The sequence below is a fragment of the Egretta garzetta genome, unplaced genomic scaffold (genome assembly GCF_000687185.1).
Source record: "Egretta garzetta isolate BGI_Z169 unplaced genomic scaffold, ASM68718v1 scaffold56, whole genome shotgun sequence".
Lineage (NCBI taxonomy): Eukaryota > Metazoa > Chordata > Aves > Pelecaniformes > Ardeidae > Egretta > Egretta garzetta.
In genome coordinates this window covers 6,040,998-6,059,763 of record NW_009260182.1, presented here as the reverse complement: position 1 = coordinate 6,059,763, position 18,766 = coordinate 6,040,998, and the positions used below count along the sequence as shown (strand labels likewise).

The window sequence follows — 18,766 nt, the reverse complement described above, 5'->3', positions numbered from 1 at the left end:
CTTCAGCCATACCTCGCCTGTTAGTGTAATCCTTTGACACAACCAAGAAGGAGGTAGGGGTTTATGAAAGGCAGGGTACATGGAGTACAGTAGACTGGAGAAATGTAGTGAAATGTATGTGTGCCTTAATGGGGACTTTGACTTGTGATGCTCTAACAGGCAAAAATCCCCTTGTAAGACCCAGACATGTTTTCACAATCATTCTGCCTGCTTGACGGGGGTATTGGGAAACATCTCAATTACAGTGTGCGCAAATGCTCTGTAAGAGCAAAGAATCCCCAGCTTTCTCTAATGTGTTAATAGGTCTACTATAACTGTAAAAGGGAAAAAAACTCAACAGGAAAGGCAGACATGACCAGTTCCTTCCTTAGGCGGTCTCATTGACTTCAGCTCTGGCACTCTGAGCCACCGGAGTAAATGGGGAAGGGAATTCAGGGGAAGTAGGCTGGGGCAATGAGCTGCACGATACACGCACAACTTACATGTTGCAGAATGAGAGAGACATAGGCCCAGGCAAGTCAGAGCATCACTCAGGCCTGTGAACAGCACCCGGGCGTTGCCAAAGTCCAAAAGCAGCCACAGGCAGGTCTGTAGTGGTCACAGAATCACCTGCATGGTGTGGAGTGAGGAGGTCCCAGATCAATCCCGAGCTCATGAGACTCACCAAGACAGCCTATGCAGGCCGATTAGGGCACGCTTCTGTTTCTCTCCTCATTCTTGCTCATTATGTCAATGACACAGTGTAACAACAACAAATCTTTTCAAGCTCACTTTTCTACAAATTTTTTTTTCAAAGTAGGGGAAAAAACGTGTCCCATCTATAACTTATTATGCCTCACTCTCTCTCTAGCAAAAACTGGAATGAATCTAGAAAGCCACAGATTAGCTACAAAATTCAGCCCATCAAATATCTATAGTTTCTCCTACCAACAGACAATGGATGGGTTTCTGTAGTTTTGTGCTGGTTTTAGCCAGCTGCCAGAAAACAGCCCTATGATGAAGAATGGGCTTCTGGGTTGCAATTTTCAAAGGCATCTGGGGCACTCAGGCTCTTAATTTTATTTCAGATTCCAGAGGAATTCAGTGCAGGAGCATGCGCTTCTAAGAGCAGCTACTGGGAAGGTGGCCCTTTGCCCCTTGTGTTCTGAGATGCTGTCCTGGATTCTTGACTGAAATGCAAGATCAGGCATCCAGAGAACTAAGGGTTGATTCAGGCTCTGCTACTGATCTCCTCCACAACCTTGAGAAGTGCCATCCCTCCCACTAATGTCTGCACCTGGAACATGGGAAATATATAAATTTCCTAATGGCAAAGGAGGTGGGATGGAATTAATGAGTCTGTGAAACACTGTGTGAAAAAATCAAGTAGGCAGGACACTTTCATAAAAAGAGTGTACAGTTGCTACATCACTGAAAAAGTGTCTATAACAGAGTGGTAATCATTAAGAACTTAACACAGCAACTTGGGTTAAAGGAGAATGTGGATTTTAGCCAAGAAAGAAAAACCTATACTAACCAGTTGCCAAACTGTTGAACTGCCAAACTTGTGAACTGCACTTTAAGACTTACTTAAATGAAGGCTCCACTGGATACCTTTGGACAAAACTGATGCCTAAGGTAGAGCTAACAACATTGTCTTGGTTTACCCCCAGCGGGCAACTCAGCACCACGCAGCCACTCGCTCACTCTCCCCACAGTGGGATGGAGGAGAGAAACAGAGGAGTAAAAGTGAGACAGCTCGTGGGTTGAGATAAAGACAGTTTAATAGCTAAAGCCACACACGCAAGCAAAGCAAAGCAAGGAATTCAATCACTACTTCCCATGGGCAGGCAGGTGCTTGGCCATCCCCAGGAAAGCAGGGCTCCATCATGCATAATGGTTACTTGGGAAGACAGACGCCATCACTCCAAATGTCCCCCATCACTCCGAATGTCCCCCCCTTCCTTCTTCTTCCCCCAGCTTATATACTGAGCATGACGTCATATGGTATGGAATAGCCCTTTGGTCAGTTGGGGTCAGCTGTCCTGGCCATGTCCCCTCCCAGCTTCTCATGCACCTGGCAGAGCTCAGAGCTGAGAATTCCTTGGCCAATCTAAGCACTACCCAGCAACAACCAAAACATCAGTGTGTTATCAACATTATTCTAGTACTAAATCCAAAACACAGCACTATACCAGCGACTAGGAAGAAAATCAACTCTGTCCCAGCAGAAACCAGGACACAACATATTAAGATATTTCAGAAAAGGTGAGGCAGCTCTACTGGTGTTGGCATTCCCTTGCAAACTCCTAAAAGGCATCCAGAGAGAATTACATTATTTTTCCTGAGGAAAGTGTTTTTTTTCTCTGACTGTACAGGAGTTAGCTCACTACTGGACACTCGCACACACAGAGTTCTGTGTGTCTGAACTGATTAACTGTCTGTTAAAGGATTTCTAGACCACAATTTATAGCTTATACTATTACAGGGCTCTCCAAACCCGTATTTTCAGTAGGCCATAGTCTTACAGTTACAGGACAAAAATTAGTGAGTTACTTGGTACAGCCAAGTGTTTTCTAGTTTGCTAGCATCCTCCATCTGGAGTCTAGAATTAAATACTCTGAGTCCCTGATTTCAATTTTGTTTCCTTGTCTGAAGGGCACAAAAATATGAACGGGACTTCAGTGGTATCAAAAATGTTTCTTAAGCACCTGGTGATGACCACCAGTAGTCCTGCTGATAACAGAACCAGAGTTCCCCTCTGTTTCAAAGGACCTGAATTTTACTGAATCAAAACACAGTCCCAAAGACTAAGACTTTGATCTTGCCTTGACATACTCATACATACAGTGCACCTGTAAAGGAGATAAATTTCCTTCAGGTTTGCAAACCCAGGAGTAAGGACTCTTCATAGTTATTTGCTTAGGTAATCCAGCCAAAGGAAAAAATTGCCTGAAGGAAGATGTCAGCGGTTTGCTGAACAAAGGCTGCTTGTGTTCCAGATGAATTTCCAGCCTTTTTCTGGTTAAATTCCTGACAAATACTCCATATGCTAATTTCAGTTTGTAAAATGGGTTCTGACTATGATGATTTATCATTAATCCAGTTGTTAGATAGATTCCCAGCTCTATGTCAGAGCTGAGAACATTTAGTACGTAACTGGACTTTCCTTTTCTGAAAGTTTGATGTTTATTTGACCAGAATACAGTCATTAAAGGTCACTTTCATAAGCATGAGGAAAAAAAATTGAATCTTGTATAACTCAGGGTTATATAATAATTTTGTGGCTGAAATCATAATGGTGATTTGCTATTTTTGTTGCCACATGACAGATGCCAATCCAGACGCTCTGCTCTCCCTCCAGGCGCAGCCTCCCCTCCCCCAGTGCCACCAGGAGGAGATGAGCATACAGAGGAGCTGAATATTGTAGGAAAACAGCCTGCTGTGGGCCAGATACTCGGGTCCCCCAAGTCTGCATAGTGCTGTGTGAATGAGAGGTATCTAGATACTGCCTTTGTGTGAGCAGCACAAAGTTGCAGAAGCAGCTTTGACCTCTCCTGCACTGGAGTCATTCCTTTCTGTATATAAAAAGAAACAGGGAGTGAGTCAGAAATGGGGAGAGAGAACATGGGAAATGGAGCGTCATGTTTCAGACCAGGAAAAGGATGGGGATAGAACACAGCTCTATAGACCAGAGGAGTTAGTCCAGCTGTCCCTGTCACACCGCTACACAAGCAGCACAAGTTGAAATGGTTTCCTGCAGCCCACAGTTAAAAGCCAGAAAGGCGCCCTGAAAGCATGTGAGTGAACAGTAGAATTATGGCCCCAAAGTTGTTGTGAAAAGGAGTAAATCCTTAATCACTGCTTGTCAGTTATCCCAGCCTGCCTCTCCCTTCCTTGCTTAATGTGGCCTCAGGATTCTGGCAAGGAAATGAAAAAAATTAAATCACATCTTCCCATACTAACTATGAGTATTGCAGCATACCAAAAGCCCAGGTATAACTTTTGCACTTTATTCTGTATGTAAGAAAATGTATTTGTAAATGACAAAATCTGTCTTTACTCACTCCCTGTGAACTTGGAAATGAAATCTTTACCTAAGTGGTTTTCTTCTGTCATACATTTACACTGGCTTATTATTGCAGAAGAACAGGCAAGTGCTGAGCTGAGAACATTGGTTTGCCATTGTCTGAATGGTCACAAAGTGCTGAGTTTTGCACAAAATAACTTTCTACTTCGAAGTTTCTCAGAAGATCCAAGTTGTTTGCACAGGTTTGCTATTCTAGGCTTGCTTATAAGTGCTGAACTGTAGATGTGCTTGTTATTATATGAAAGATCCTAATAAAAGATCCTAAGTACCAGAGGGTTGTTAGGGTTTTTGTTGTGTGGGGTTTTTCTGTTTTGTTTTGCTTTTTTTTTTGCATGGTACCAAGTATCAATTGTATGAAAACCCCCCAGCAATTAACCAAACTCCCCAAATCCCCGTTAAAGCTGATGTCTTAATTAATTCTCTGATCATTTCCCCACTTCCTTGTGGCAAACATAAGAACTGTAAAACAAAGTTATGACATTTCCATTTAAACTGCTAGATAGGACAAAAGAGTGGAATTACAAGAATTACATGTTAAGTCTTTAATGAATAATTTCTTAACTTATCTACAATTAACTACATAAAATCTTAGAAGTGATAGTATTCTTCTTCTGATGAAGAAAATATCTCTCAATTGTCTCTCAGCTGCAGGTAAATCCTGCTCTCATTTGCACTGTGTAAACAGAGTAACTCCACTTCATTAAATTCCTGTGGTATCCTGAGGAACTGTAATTTGCTACTCAATTAAATGAGCTGAACATTATAGATCAGATGCAAACGACTGTCTTATTACTTTACGGCAAGGCTCTCATCCTAAAAAAATGGAAGATCCAGCACCCTTCATGCACTGTTATGCACATCAACAAACACAATCTTTGTCTTCCTCATTTTTAAAATCTGCCAAATAAAATGAGAAATAGAATAAGAATATACAGATGAGAAGCTACATTTTGGATTTTATGGATATAGGATATACTAATAGAAGCAACAGTTTTTACAGGAACTGTGTGCTCTGCCCTAAGTCATTTCTATGCAATTTGGGCATTTAAATCCCCAACATGCATATCAAAATATCACCTTTAAATAAGAAAGAAGCAGCCTAAGAATCATTTACCTCAAGGATAACTACATTAAGCAGTAAGGTTAGAACTGCCATAAAAGAAGCAGAGCATTCCCATGGCAAATTTCTTGGAATTCCTTTATAAAATTTCAAAATATTTTATTAAAGAGGTTTTGAAATTATTGCTTCATAATGGACAGATATATGCCTGTGAAGAAGTGCTGCCTTACACTTGGACACATGTTTTCAAAGGGATATTTTAGAACTACAGATGCTGAGCTAGTCCCTTCTGCAAAGACTATGGTCTTGTCTCATTGCAAAACCTCTCTCAGAATCTAGAATTTTATTCTTCCCTTTAGAAGTATTTAATCATTTTGTGTCACCCAGAACTATAAAACCTGAGGCTTTTCCATCTAAAGATGATGTTGTATTAATGCTGTCAACAAGAAATTGCTGCCTCTATGCTGTTTTCAATTACTATACAGTTGGAATTAATTATTATGACATCTGGTTGCTCCAATCTGTGTGATTCACTGAGTTCACTGTCTAGCAATTTGGTGGTCAAGCTCTGAGTAGCTGGTCTGTGAAAGGGCACCACACTGTAACATTCACCCTTCCACTGTTTTTGCAGCTAAGCTCCTTCTTTTCCGCTGTCTCTTCTTTTCTGTGAGCCTCTTCCTTCTACTAGCCAGCCTCATCTCTTTTCATGGTCTCTCTCACACCAAAGTGCCATGCAGCCTCTGGTATATTGCCCATACAGTGCATACATTTTCTCTATGTGTTTCCACATTGCTTTTGTCATTGCACATTTTCATGGAGTAGTGTTTGGAATACTGTGGTAAACAGAATGTAACCAATCTTTCATATCAGCCCCCTAGTTTACATCAAAATTCTACTGACTCCAAACATACGTCTGCAACTGACAAAATGTTTGCCCATTGTTTTAGAAATATTTACAAGAGAAAGTGATAGGTAAGGGGGAGAGTGAGCTAGCTAAGGGTCATCTTGGATAAGTCTGCCATTTAAATAGCTAGCCTAGGATGCTCCCTCCTTCTCTGTACTGTAACACTGAGAAAAGTTCTGTAGATGAATAGCTGGTTGAACCTGCCTGACAGCCCCATCTGGCTGTATCCATAACCATCCATACCTTGGAAAACATAGGGATAACACTGGCTACTGTCAGTGGTGATACAGCACTGGTCAGTATGCTCAGGACTGTAAAGATTCTGTGGCTGCTGGTGGTGGTCTCTGCTTTTAAGTTCATGTGGCATCTCATTTAACTTCAGCCTGTGGAGCAACTTCTGAGGTCAGGCTGTGTGTTCCTACTAGTACCCACCATCCAAGGCCATGTCCCTCATTTTGGTATAGTGAAGCTGACAGTCTGCTTGCCTCTTCCTACGGCAGAGGAAAATCTGGCCCCATTTTTAAAATCCCGTGCACTACAACTAGGTCAGTGAATCATATTGGTGACTCACTGTTGTGTCTGTTGATCATAAGCACTTTGGTGGATGCCTGTTCTTCAGAAACATTGCTGCAGAAGCCAGGACTTCAGGAAACATGCTTATAGGAATCTTGTTGGCTTTGAGTTTGAAATGAGATTTACAAAAAATTAACCAAAATCCACAGAAAAGCAGATTCATCCCTGTCAACTCATTCCCAGCTCTCCTGACCAATGCCCAAGACAAGAAACAGATCACCATTTCAAGTTTGCAATCTTCATTTGGCAAGAATTTGCATCACTACTTTGTCATGACATGGCGTTACCCTGCTGCAACTGGGGAGGTTTACACAGCACCAGGCTTGCTAGAGACAGATGGAGTTCAGCTATCTCAAAGGGGAAAAAGGATTCTTGCTCATGAGTTGAACTAGGTTCGAAGGGGGAAGGGGATATAACCAGGCTTGCTACAGAGGAGCCTGGGGGTGGCATGCTAATGTTAGGGGTGAAATTGATAGCCCAGCCCAACTGCATCTACACCAATGCACACAGCATGGGCAGCAAACAGGAGGAGCTGGAAGCCTTTGTGCAGCAAGATAGCTGTGACTTAGTCGCCATCACAGAAACATGGTGGGATGACTCTCATGACTGGAGTGCTGCAATGGATAGGCAAGGAAGGAGAGGCAGTGGGGTGGCTCTGTATGTTAGGGAGAGTTTCAATTGTATAGAGCTCAAACGATTGTGATTATAAGGTCGAGTGCTTATGGGTAAGGATGAGGGGGAAGGCCAACAAGGCAGATATCCTTCTGGGAGTCTGTTATAGACCACCCAACTAGGATGAAGAGGTAGGTGGAGCATTCTACAAGTGGCTGGCAGAATTCTTACAGAATCATAGAATCATTTGGTTGGAAAAAACCTTTAAGATCATCGAGTCCAACTGTACCTGCCCACTACTAAACCATGTCTCTAAGCACCTTGTCTACCTGTCATTTAAATACATCCCTGGGTAGCCCATTCCAGTGCCTGCTAACCCTTTCAGTGAAGAATTTTTTCCTAACACCTAATCTAAACCTCTCCTCACACAACCTGAAGCCATTTCCTCTCGTTGGCTTGTTACTTGGGAGAAGAGACCAACACCCACCTCGCTACAACCTTCAGATCACTAGCCCGTATTCTCATGGGGGACTTCCACTTACTAGACATACTGGAAATACAACACAGCAGAGAGGAAACAGTCTAGGAGGTTCCTGCAGGTTCCTGACACAGCTGGTAAGCGAGCCTACCAGGGGAGGTGCCTTGCTTGACCTGCTGTTTACCAACAGAGAAGGACTGGTGGGAGATGTGGTAGTTGGGGGCTGTTTTGGGCTTAGCGACCATGAAACGATAGAGTTCTAGATTCCTGGCAAAGTAAGGAGGGGGGTCAGATAAACTACTACCATGGACTTCTGGAGGACAGATTTTGCCTGTTCAGGACACTGGTTGAGAGAGTCCCTTGGGAGGCAGTCCTGAAGGGCAAAGGGGTCCAGGAAGGCTGGACATTCTTCAAGAAGGAAATCTTAGAGGTGCAGGACAGGCTGTCCCCATGTGCCATAAGACGAACCACCAGGGAAGACAACCAGCCTGGCTTAACAGGGAGCTTTTGCTGGGACTTGGGGAAAAAAAGGAGAGTTTACCACTTTTGGAAGAAGGGGCAGTCAACTCAAGAATAGTACAGGGATCTCATTAGGTCATGCAGACTGTAAATACATTCACAACAAAAGGAGGGCTAAGGAGACTCTCCACCCTTTATTGGATGTAGGGGGAAATAGTGACAAAGGATGAGGAAAAGACTGAGGTACTTAATGCCTTCTTTGCCTCAGTCTTTAATAACAAGACCAATGGTTCTCCAGCTACACAGCCCCCTGAGCTGGAACGCAGAGATGGGGAGATGAATGAAGCCCCCATAATCCAAGGGGAAATGGTTAGCAACCTGCTACACCATTTACACAGACACAAGTCTATGTGGCCAGATGGGAGCCACCCAAGGGCACTGAGGGAGCTGGCAGAAGTGCTTACCAAGCCACTCTCCATCATTTATCAGTAGTCCTGGATAACAGGGAAGGTCCCACAAGGATGGAGGCTTGCCAGTGTGACACCCACCTACAAGAAGGGCCAGAAGGAGGATCCAGGGAACTACAGGCCTGTCAGCCTGACCTCAGTACCAGGGAAGATTATAGAGTGGTTCATCCTGAGTGTGCTCACCAGACATGTGCAGGACAACCAGGGGATCAGGCCCAGCCAGCATGCATTCATGAAATGCAGGATCTGCTTGACCAACCTGATCTCCTTCTATGACCAGATGACCCCCCTAGTGGATGAGGGAAAGGCTGTGGATGTTATCTACCTGGATTGTCTCCAACAGCATTCTCCTAGAGAAGCTGGTGGCTCATGGCTTGGACAGTTGTACTCTTCCCTGGGTAAAAAACTGGCTGGATGGCCGAACCCAGAGAGTTGTGGTGAATGAAAGTAAATCCAGTTGGCGGTTGGTCAGAAGTGATGTTCCCAGGAATCAGTTCTGGGGCCAGTTCTGTTTAATGTCTTTATCAATGATCTGGATGAGGGGGTTGAGTGTGCCCTCAGTAAGTTTGCACATGACACCAAAATGGGTGGGAGTGTCGATCTGCTTAAGGGTAGGGAGGCTCTGCAGAGGGATCCAGACAGGCTGGATCGATGGGCTGAGGTCAGTTGTATGAGGTTCAACAAGGCCAAGTGATGGGTCCTGCACTTGGGTCACAACACCTGCATGCAACACTACAGGCTTGGGGAAGAGTGGCTGGAAAGCTGCCCAGCGGAAAAGGACCTGGGGGTGCTGGTCAACAGCCAGCTAAACATGAGCCAGCAGTGTGCTCAGGTGGCCAAAGCGGCCAACAGCATCCTGGCTTGTATCAGGGATGGTGTGGCCAGCAGGAGGAGGAAGGTGATCGTGCCCCTGTCATCGGCACTGGTGAGGCCACACCTCAAATACTGGGTTCAGTTTGGGGCACCTCACTACAAGAAAGACATTGAGGTGCTGGAGTGTGTCCAGAGAAGGGCAAGGAAGCTGTTGAAAGGTCTGGACAACAAGTTTTACAAGGAGCAGTTGAGGGAGCTGGAGTTGTTTAGCCTGGAGAAAAGGAGGCTGAGGGCAAACCTTATTGCCCTCTACAAGTACCTGAAAGGAGGGTGTAGTGAGGTGGGTGTTGGTCTCTTCTTCCAAGTAACAAGTGATAGGATGAGAGCAAATGGCCTCAAGTTGCATCAGGTGAGGTTTAGATTAGGTATTAGGAAAAATTTCTTCACTGAAAGGATTAGTAGGCATCAAACAGGCTGCCCAGGGAAGTGGTGGAGTCCCCATCCCTGGAGGTATTTAAACGATGGGTAGATGAGGTGCTTAGAGACATGGTTTAGTAGTGGACAGGTACAGCTGGACTCAATGATCTTAAAGGTCTTTTCCAACCAAATGATTCTATGATTCTGTAATAACAGATGGAGAAGTGCCAGCACTGTCACTGACATTAGGGCAGCCCGACATTCAGGGTAAAATTAATTTATTGTAGAGTGGCTACGATGCAGTGAGCTACATGTGTAGTGCAGAGTGTTTGTATTTAGGGAAATTTTTGTTGCCTTCTCCCATCTTTACTCTCACAGCCATGACAGCCAAGCAAAAACAGGAGGTGAGACAATAAAACAGCTCAATGAAGGACAGATAAGATTTTTTTAAGTCTTATGTTCATGTCCATATTCAATTTTTTTTATTCATAGCTCCCATTCAAAAAACCACTTGTTGCTTTCCAGCCATCCTTTCTTTTGAGAACAGACATTGGATCATTAATGTCTTTTTACCAAATATTGCCCCAACAGCTTTTCACAGTGGAGATTCTCTATTTCTCATTATTACTATTGTGTGATCGATCTCCTTAGTCACAGGCTGTCACTTCTTTCCACATAAACGGGGAGGAAGAGTACAAGTCACTACACTTTTGAACCCCCTCCCCATCCCCTGAGAATTTTTTTTTACAGAAAGAGCTGGCATCATTACAGAGTTTTTAGAATTCTTCCTTTTCCGTATGGCTTGAATCAGATCTTGGCCAAGATAACCCAGACAGTAAAAACAAGCTATTGTAATAGAAACGCAGCTGTCAGATGTAACATTAGGCCATAAGTGGCGTTGTAGGTGGTGCTTCCAATTAATTGCTTTATCATTTCACTATTAGTAAAGAGCTTTGGGCTAAGGCATAGGGAACACACCCTTTAAGGGACCATGTCTCTTCCCATGTACAAGTCTGTTACACTTACCAAAAGAGTGTGCCAAATTTGCTTGACCAAAGTTTTATCATCCAAACCATTGTCTGGGCACTATTGGTCATTGGTGATTCTGACATCAGTGTGTTTCTGAGAAGAATCCATGTTCTGCAGACATTGCAACAGACCTGGCACATATATGGGTTAATGATGCAGTAGCCCCTTAGTAACAGTGTAGTAGAGGACACTCTAATAAAGAACCTGTTACTGGCTAATGCAGGCAAGCTCAGTGTAGCTCCAAAGGAGCCTTGATATTTATGTTGCATTTTAATTGTTCGGACGGCTTGGGGTTTTTTTCCCCACAAGTGAATGTTCCAATGCTGGGCATATCTTAGTGCTGGTTATTTGCAGTGGGAAGAGATACAGTGGTCAAAACAGAGAAGAACCAGCATGGCAGAGCAGTAGATTGAAGAGCTCTGAGGTCTAAGAGGAAGTGTTCCTTCCCACAGGCTGCCAAAGCTGGCACTCCAAGCAAAGCACGTGTCTCTTTCAGAGACAATTTCCTGCTGTTAGTAAGTGGAAGTGGTCTGCAGGGGAAGTGATGTGTCTGTCACAAGTTTGAAAGCCCAAGGTTTTTACAGGCAGAGTTTGAGGAGAGCAGTCAGGACTGCACCTGGCAGATCAGAACTATTCTGCAAAATTTGGTTTCTAATCTACTGCGTTGCTCACAGATTGCCTTTTTTTGTTCTTTACCTTCTGAACATGTCACAGTTCTTACTTGTGTAGGAAAGTCAGAGGTTCTGCTCCCAAACCTGATTACAAGGCACTACACTCTTTGGAAAGGAGCCAACACAATTAAATCCATCACAATCAAGGTATGCAAGCTACTCCTTTCTCCTGAGGCTGAATACCTGGAATTTGAAGAATTCCCCAAATTAGCTGTCCAGCAATGTTGCACCCCCACCTCCACCCCAGCAGCACAGACCCAAGGAACACTAGAAGGGTGAAAACCAGGTTTTAATTTCAGAAATCATGAAAGTTACAATAAAGAAAGCAAAAAAACCCAAGAATTCTGTGTTCATGCTGGCTCAAAGGCTCAAAGTCTGGTCTTGTTTAATAAAACCAAGGAAACATCTGAGTTGTTACGTAGACACAATGTCACAAAGTGGGCCCAAAGGAGTTTGTGTAGTAACAGTCTCCTCGCCTGGCTGGATGCTCCTATGAGCTAATTATGAGGGAGCAGCAAGCCACCCTCCGATTTGTCAGCATTGCCAAATTTCACAATTTCATGGCAAGACTTTCTGTGGTTGCTATATTACTTCAAGGTTCCTTGGTGTATCAGAGCAGTGGAGAACCTCAGTTATATATTTTTACCTTCCTGATTATTGGAAAAAGGCATGAAGCATGGATTCAGAAAGGAGATCATAGGATGCACAAGATACTGTGTTTTGAAAATGTCATTAATTTAAGCAAAATCTTTCTTTTTTTCCAAGCATTTGATGTGAGAATTTTGCCCCCTGTGGTCATTAGCGGGCTCCTGATTGGTGCAGCATAGGATACGCTATATTATAGAATCATAGAATAGAATCATAGAATCATTAAGGTTGGAAAAGACCTCTGAGATCATCAAGTCCAACCATCAACCCAACACCACCATGCCTACTAAACCCTGTCCTGAAGTGCAATGTCTACACGTTTTTTGAACACTTCCAGGGATGGGGACTCCACCACCTCTCTGGGCAGCCTGTTCCAATGCTTGACCACTCTTTCACTGAAGATATTTTCCCTAATACCCAATTGAAGGCTCCCCTGACTAAACCATGTCTCTAAGCACCTCATCTACCCATCGTTTAAATACCTCCAGGGATGGGGACTCCACCACTTCCCTGGGCAGCCTGTTTGATGCCTACTAATCCTTTCAGTGAAGAAATTTTTCCTAATACCTAATCTAAACCTCACCTGATGCAACTTGAGGCCATTTGCTCTCATCCTATCACTTGTTACTTGGAAGAAGAGACCAACACCCACCTCACTACACCCTCCTTTCAGGTACTTGTAGAGGGCAATAAGGTTTGCCCTCAGCCTCCTTTTCTCCAGGCTAAACAACTCCAGCTCCCTCAACTGCTCCTTGTAAAACTTGTTGTCCAGACCTTTCAACAGCTTCCTTGCCCTTCTCTGGACACACTCCAGCACCTCAATGTCTTTCTTGTAGTGAGGTGCCCCAAACTGAACCCAGTATTTGAGGTGTGGCCTCACCAGTGCCGATGACAGGGGCACGATCACCTTCCTCCTCCTGCTGGCCACACCATCCCTGATACAAGCCAGGATGCTGTTGGCCGCTTTGGCCACCTGAGCACACTGCTGGCTCATGTTTAGCTGGCTGTTGACCAGCACCCCCAGGTCCTTTTCCGCTGGGCAGCTTTCCAGCCACTCTTCCCCAAGCCTGTAGTGTTGCATGCAGGTGTTGTGACCCAAGTGCAGGACCCATCACTTGGCCTTGTTGAACCTCATACAACTGACCTCAGCCCATCGATCCAGCCTGTCTGGATCCCTCTGCAGAGCCTCCCTACCCTTAAGCAGATCAACATTGTTGCATCACTATCAGGCCAACTCCATGGTATTTATGTTCAGGATTTTTTATGACTTTATCCTCTAGATTTGCATGGCTGTGGAGGCAAGCTGCTAAAAATAATCAAATTGTTTCTACTCTACCATGGTCAATAGGTGCTAAACAAGTATTTGAGAAGAAATTCCTAAAACTGCCAGGGTTACACAGTATCACGATGAAGTATAAACACTGCAGATTTTTTTTCCTAGTTAAAATACTTCAAATGCATAAATCCTGGTTCAGAAATGCATTTAAGCAGATTTTTCATTTCCTGTACATGTGACTTATAGGCAGGTCTGAAAAGGCAGGATTTCTTGAATCAAGACAATAGGCATTTTAATTACACAGTGCATTCATGCCATACTGACTTGATTATAAGGTAATCTGAAATTTAAGATGATGTTTAATTTTCGAAGATCAGAGATGAGAAATGCAGAAGTTACTAACATTCACTTTGTTTTGCTGCTCCACAGTCCCTGCAGTCCCTGTACTATATATACAGGGAATCCTCCCCAGTCCTGTCCATAGCCCCAAACAACTGCTTCCCCTCCTGATCCCACCTGGGTTCCACAGAACTGGTTAATCCAACTCTCTGTGCTCCCCAGAGCTCTAGACTGAGATGATGCTAAGAGGGAGGGGGGAATGCAAAAGGATCCCCCTGACTATATAATAATGACTAAAGAAGGTCAGGCTATTTATATCCCCCACTCTCCTCTCCAACAAGGATTATAAAATCTACATCTTCATAGTAATGGGAATAGGCTGAGCAAACAGGACAGTTTCCCCATAATACTCTCTCAGCCTCCATATATTTTCAGTTTCATCCTGTGTGGCTGCTAGGGATTTAGCAGTACCTCCCTCATCATGTAATTACAAACTGCACAACAAGGGGCTTCAGCTAACCCACTGTGCTCCTGAAAAAGCATCTGCTCTTAAGTACATCTCATTTGGGTTCATTGCAGAAATCCATTCTGCTCCCAGGTACATCTAAAGCCTGCTAACAAGAGCCAATACAGCTTTGTCAAGAACAAATGATGTCAAACCATGTTTCCTTCTTGGTGTGGGACACCTACTGACCTCTCAAAGGAGAGGGAATAGATCTGTTTCCAAGACAGTTCCGTATGATGTTCTCACAGCGAAATTACTGAAATACAGTCTAGATGGACACTGCTTGGGGTAGTCGTACTATATGAAAAAGCATACATACAGTAGTTATATGTGTTTTGCTGGCAAATAGAGAACCCATTTAAGTCAGTTCCCTCAGGCCTGGTACTATCCAGTGTTTTCATTAACAATTGGCATGACATATTGGAGATAACAGTTGTAACATCTGTCACAGTTCAAAACTGGGGGGAGTTGCAAGCCCTCTGGCACATCAGGACAAAATTTCAAAATTATTTGGTTAGGATAAGAGAAAGTTTGAATGCAGTAAGGTGAAATTCAAGAAAGAGAAGCACAAACTGCCACCCTTGAGAAGGAAGAATGGAAGCACACAAATTCAAAATGAAGAATAAGTGCTTACTAGCAAAAAGCAAGGAAGCATTTTGGCAAAACGTCACACACTGAATAGGGATCAATAATGTGATGGCTACAAAAAAGGTAAATCTCAGCTTGTTCTAAATTATCAGTTTTGTTGTGGATTAGAGAAGGGAGGTGAAAATCCAATGCTTCTGAGTGCTGGTGAAGAGGAGTATGGTATTGCTTTATAGGCAAACAAAATAAAGATGTAGGCAAACTGGACAAAGTCCAGAGAAGGGCAACATGATAAATCAGCTAGAAAACATGCCCTAAAAGGAAAGGTTGAAGAAATTGGGGTGATAGAGTCTGGAAAAGAGATAACTATGAAGAACCATGAGGAAACACAAAGTTAAAAGGCTTCTAATGCATGAAAGGATGTTATAAAAAGAACAGTGATGAACTCTTCTTCATCTTTAGTGGTAGAAAAATAAGAAGTAAGCACAACATGCAGAGCTGAGTGTTAGTACAAACACTGCAATACTATGGACAAAGCTCTTAAAGAAGTTAGCTGGGGAGGTTTTAAGTCCCATTCACCAGAGATTTGAACACAAATGTGTGTCAGGAATTTATAACTGTTTATAACCTGTTTATAACTAATGCTACCTTGGTGAGGAGGTTACATGACCTCTAAGTTCCCTTTCATTTTCACATTTCTGGGATCATTTTAGTCATACAGAAAAATACAAGCGCAGAAGTATGATGACTTCCCTAAGCTCAGACTAGAAAGAGCCAAGAGAGAACACAGATCATGAGACTTTAAATTCTTTGCTGTAAGCAATACCTCCTCTCCCCACTATGTACACAGCACTAAGCACTGAGCAAATTGATGTGCATTCCTGAAACTCTCAAGGAAATTCCTAGCTTCTACCTCCTTTTTATATACTATACATTAAATCTTAAGACTGGCAACTTAATGTTACTGAACATCAGATGAACTGTGGGACAGTTATGGCAGTAATTCTAAATAGTCTCACATTTTTATAAGGATTATGGATAGAGAATGTGAGGCTGCCTTTGTTTGCCAAGGACACCGATTCCTTTGTGGTACTTGTAGACCTGTGAAAGAATACGTGAGTCCTCTGTGTCAACATTTGTAACTCAGCCTGCCCATTGTGAAGAGAAGAGACATCGCAGCAGTGACAACCCAGAGTGGTACCTGAATTCCACTTCGGGCATGGAGGCAGCTCTTTGAATTCTTTTCCTCAGTCATCAGTAGCACAGCCTCGGCAGGCTGGCCTGCATGACAGACAAGTAGCAGCTTTCTTATCCTGGAACACTAAATGTTCTCCAGAGCAAACCAGAGAAACCTATTTTTTTGGTTTTGTTTTAATTGCCATAGAGTTGATATGGCTTGGGGTTTCATTGGGTGGGGTTTTAAAAACAGGTTTGTCCTTGACCCAGGACTGTTCAATGTTTTCAAAACAGCAAGAAGGGTGGAATAGAGATTATCATTATTTAATCTGCAGGTCTCAAATACTGGTGAAGATCAGTTTAGAACTTAAGGCAATTTTGGCAAACTAGAAAAACAATTGGGGGAAAAAAAAAAAAGAAAGGAAATCTCTCTTGGCAAATACAAGAAAATGAGCTTCAATGAGAAGATGGCACTGGCTGGGATACTACTGTCCCGGCAGCAGCTCTGCGGGAAAAAAATCTCAGTGTTATAATCATTCAAAGGCTGAAGATGAGTCAATAACATCATGCTGCTGTGAAAAATGAAGGCATTTCACTGAAGTGCCTACACTGGAGTATGGCCTGTACAACACAAAATAATCCTGCTTCTCTATCCACTTTAGGCACTTGTAAAGCCTCAGCTGAAACACGGGGTGCAGTCCTAGGCGTGCAAGAAGGACATGGGCCAGTAAGAGACAGAAGGAGACCAACTAATGTATTCAGAGGTTCAGGAAACACTGCCTGTGAGCAGAGATCAGACACACTGCATCAGTCACAGAAAAAGGCAGGAGAGGAGATGCCGTAGCAGTCTTGAAGTACACAAGGAGTGTAGAAATAAAATGTTTACATGCTTGTGGTAGACAGGACAAGAACTACAGTTGCAGCAACTGTAATCCAATTTTTCATTACAATAAACTGATGAGGAGCATACACTGTCTCTAGTATCTCAGCTTTTTTAAAGCAGGTGAAACAATGGCATAGATAGAGAGACCCTGCTTTTGGACAGAAGGATGAACCTAAGGTTCCTTTGATTATAATTTGTTGTATAATTTAATGAAAAAAAAGAGTAACACAGGACATTGTACTGCAGATGGCTCATTCCTGAGCTTAAGACTATAAAAGAAAACAAATATAAAAAAGTGATGTACAAGCCTCTGCCTCTCAGATGACTTCCTTCTCATAAGACCATGAGAATGCAAATGCTATCAATTCCTGTTATGATATGCAGAAACATAAAAACACTAACATGGCAAAAAAAGAACCTCAAGCAAATCCCCCTCTTCCTCTTTAATCTTTGACACAAGTTTCTTCTGTCCAACAAAAAAAAAAATTTCTCTGGTTTATGCCTATTATGGAAATGGAGAAGTGTTTGACATACTAACTGCAAATCTTTCTAACAAATGCTACTCCTTCCAGAAATTAATTCCTTACCTAACATTATAATCCATTACACAGCCCAAAGCCTCTGTGAGACATTCTGCCTTCAGATACCTAGGAATTATTAATCTTGTTAATTTGCTATGACTGCAGGTTTATGTAATTTCCCTATGCATCTGTCCCTATTTCCTAGGAATACTGCAAGGCTAAGACCACGACTGTCAAAGAAAAGTTACTAAACAGATACATCACAATGTGCTTAAAACAGTCTTTTCCTTGCCAATACATAAAGCAATAGGGAATGGGTTACATAGTAGAATCATAGAATCATAGAATGTTTTGGGTTGGAAGGGACCTTTAGAGGTCATCTAGTCCAACGCCCCTGCAGTGAGCAGGGACACTGCTAACTAGATCAGGTTGCTCAGAGCCCCGTCCAACCTGGTCTTTAATGTTTCCAGGGATGGGGCCTCCACTACCTCTCTGGGCAACCTGTTCCAGTGTTTCACTACACTCACTGTAAAGAATTTCTTCCTTATATCCAGTCTAAACCTATCCTGGTTTAGTTTAAAACCATTACCCCTTGTCCTGTCACAGCTGGCCCTACTAAAAAGATTGTCCCCATCTTTCCTATGGGCTCCCTTTAAGTACTGAAAGGCCGCAATAAGGCCTTCTCTTCTCCAGGCTGAACAGCCCAAACTCCCTCAGCCTGTCCTCATAGGAGAGGTGCTCCAGCCCTCGGATCATTTTAGTAGCCTTCCTCTGGCCCTGCCCCAACAGTTCCACGTCCTTCTTGTGCTGAGGACCCCAGAGCTGGATGCAGTACTCCAGGTGGGGTCTCACCAGAGCAGAGCAGAAGGGGAGAATCCTCTCCCTTGACCTACTGGCCACACTTCTTTTGATGCAGCCCAAGAGACAGTTGGCCTTCTGGGCTGCCAACGCACATTGTCGGCTCATGTCCAGCTTTTCGTTCATCAAATAGTACATTGGCTGGAATGTGTATCAGGTATTTCTATTACACACAGCTTTTTAAATTAACAATACTTCAGCAGCATTTTATTTTGGTTTTATTTGGAAGATGCCTCCAGTAGCCATAAAGTCTCAAAAGGATCTGAAAATCAGGAAAAGCGCTGCTCCTCACTTTCTTTTCATTTAGTAAAAATGGCTGCTATTAAAAGAACTTCAACGACTCGCATAAGGTTAAGAGATATTTAGTTTCAATAAACATGTTTTCCACATGAGAAAATCTGAAATTAAAGATTCATTTTCACA

General features: G+C 43.2%; 1 protein-coding gene across 1 annotated transcript in view; it reads right to left on the bottom strand.

Moving 5' to 3' along the window:
- Nucleotides 1-18,766, bottom strand: part of CAMK2G (calcium/calmodulin dependent protein kinase II gamma) — a 202,108-nt gene that overhangs the window by 154,039 nt on the left and 29,303 nt on the right. The gene's annotated exons all lie outside the window — the stretch shown is intronic.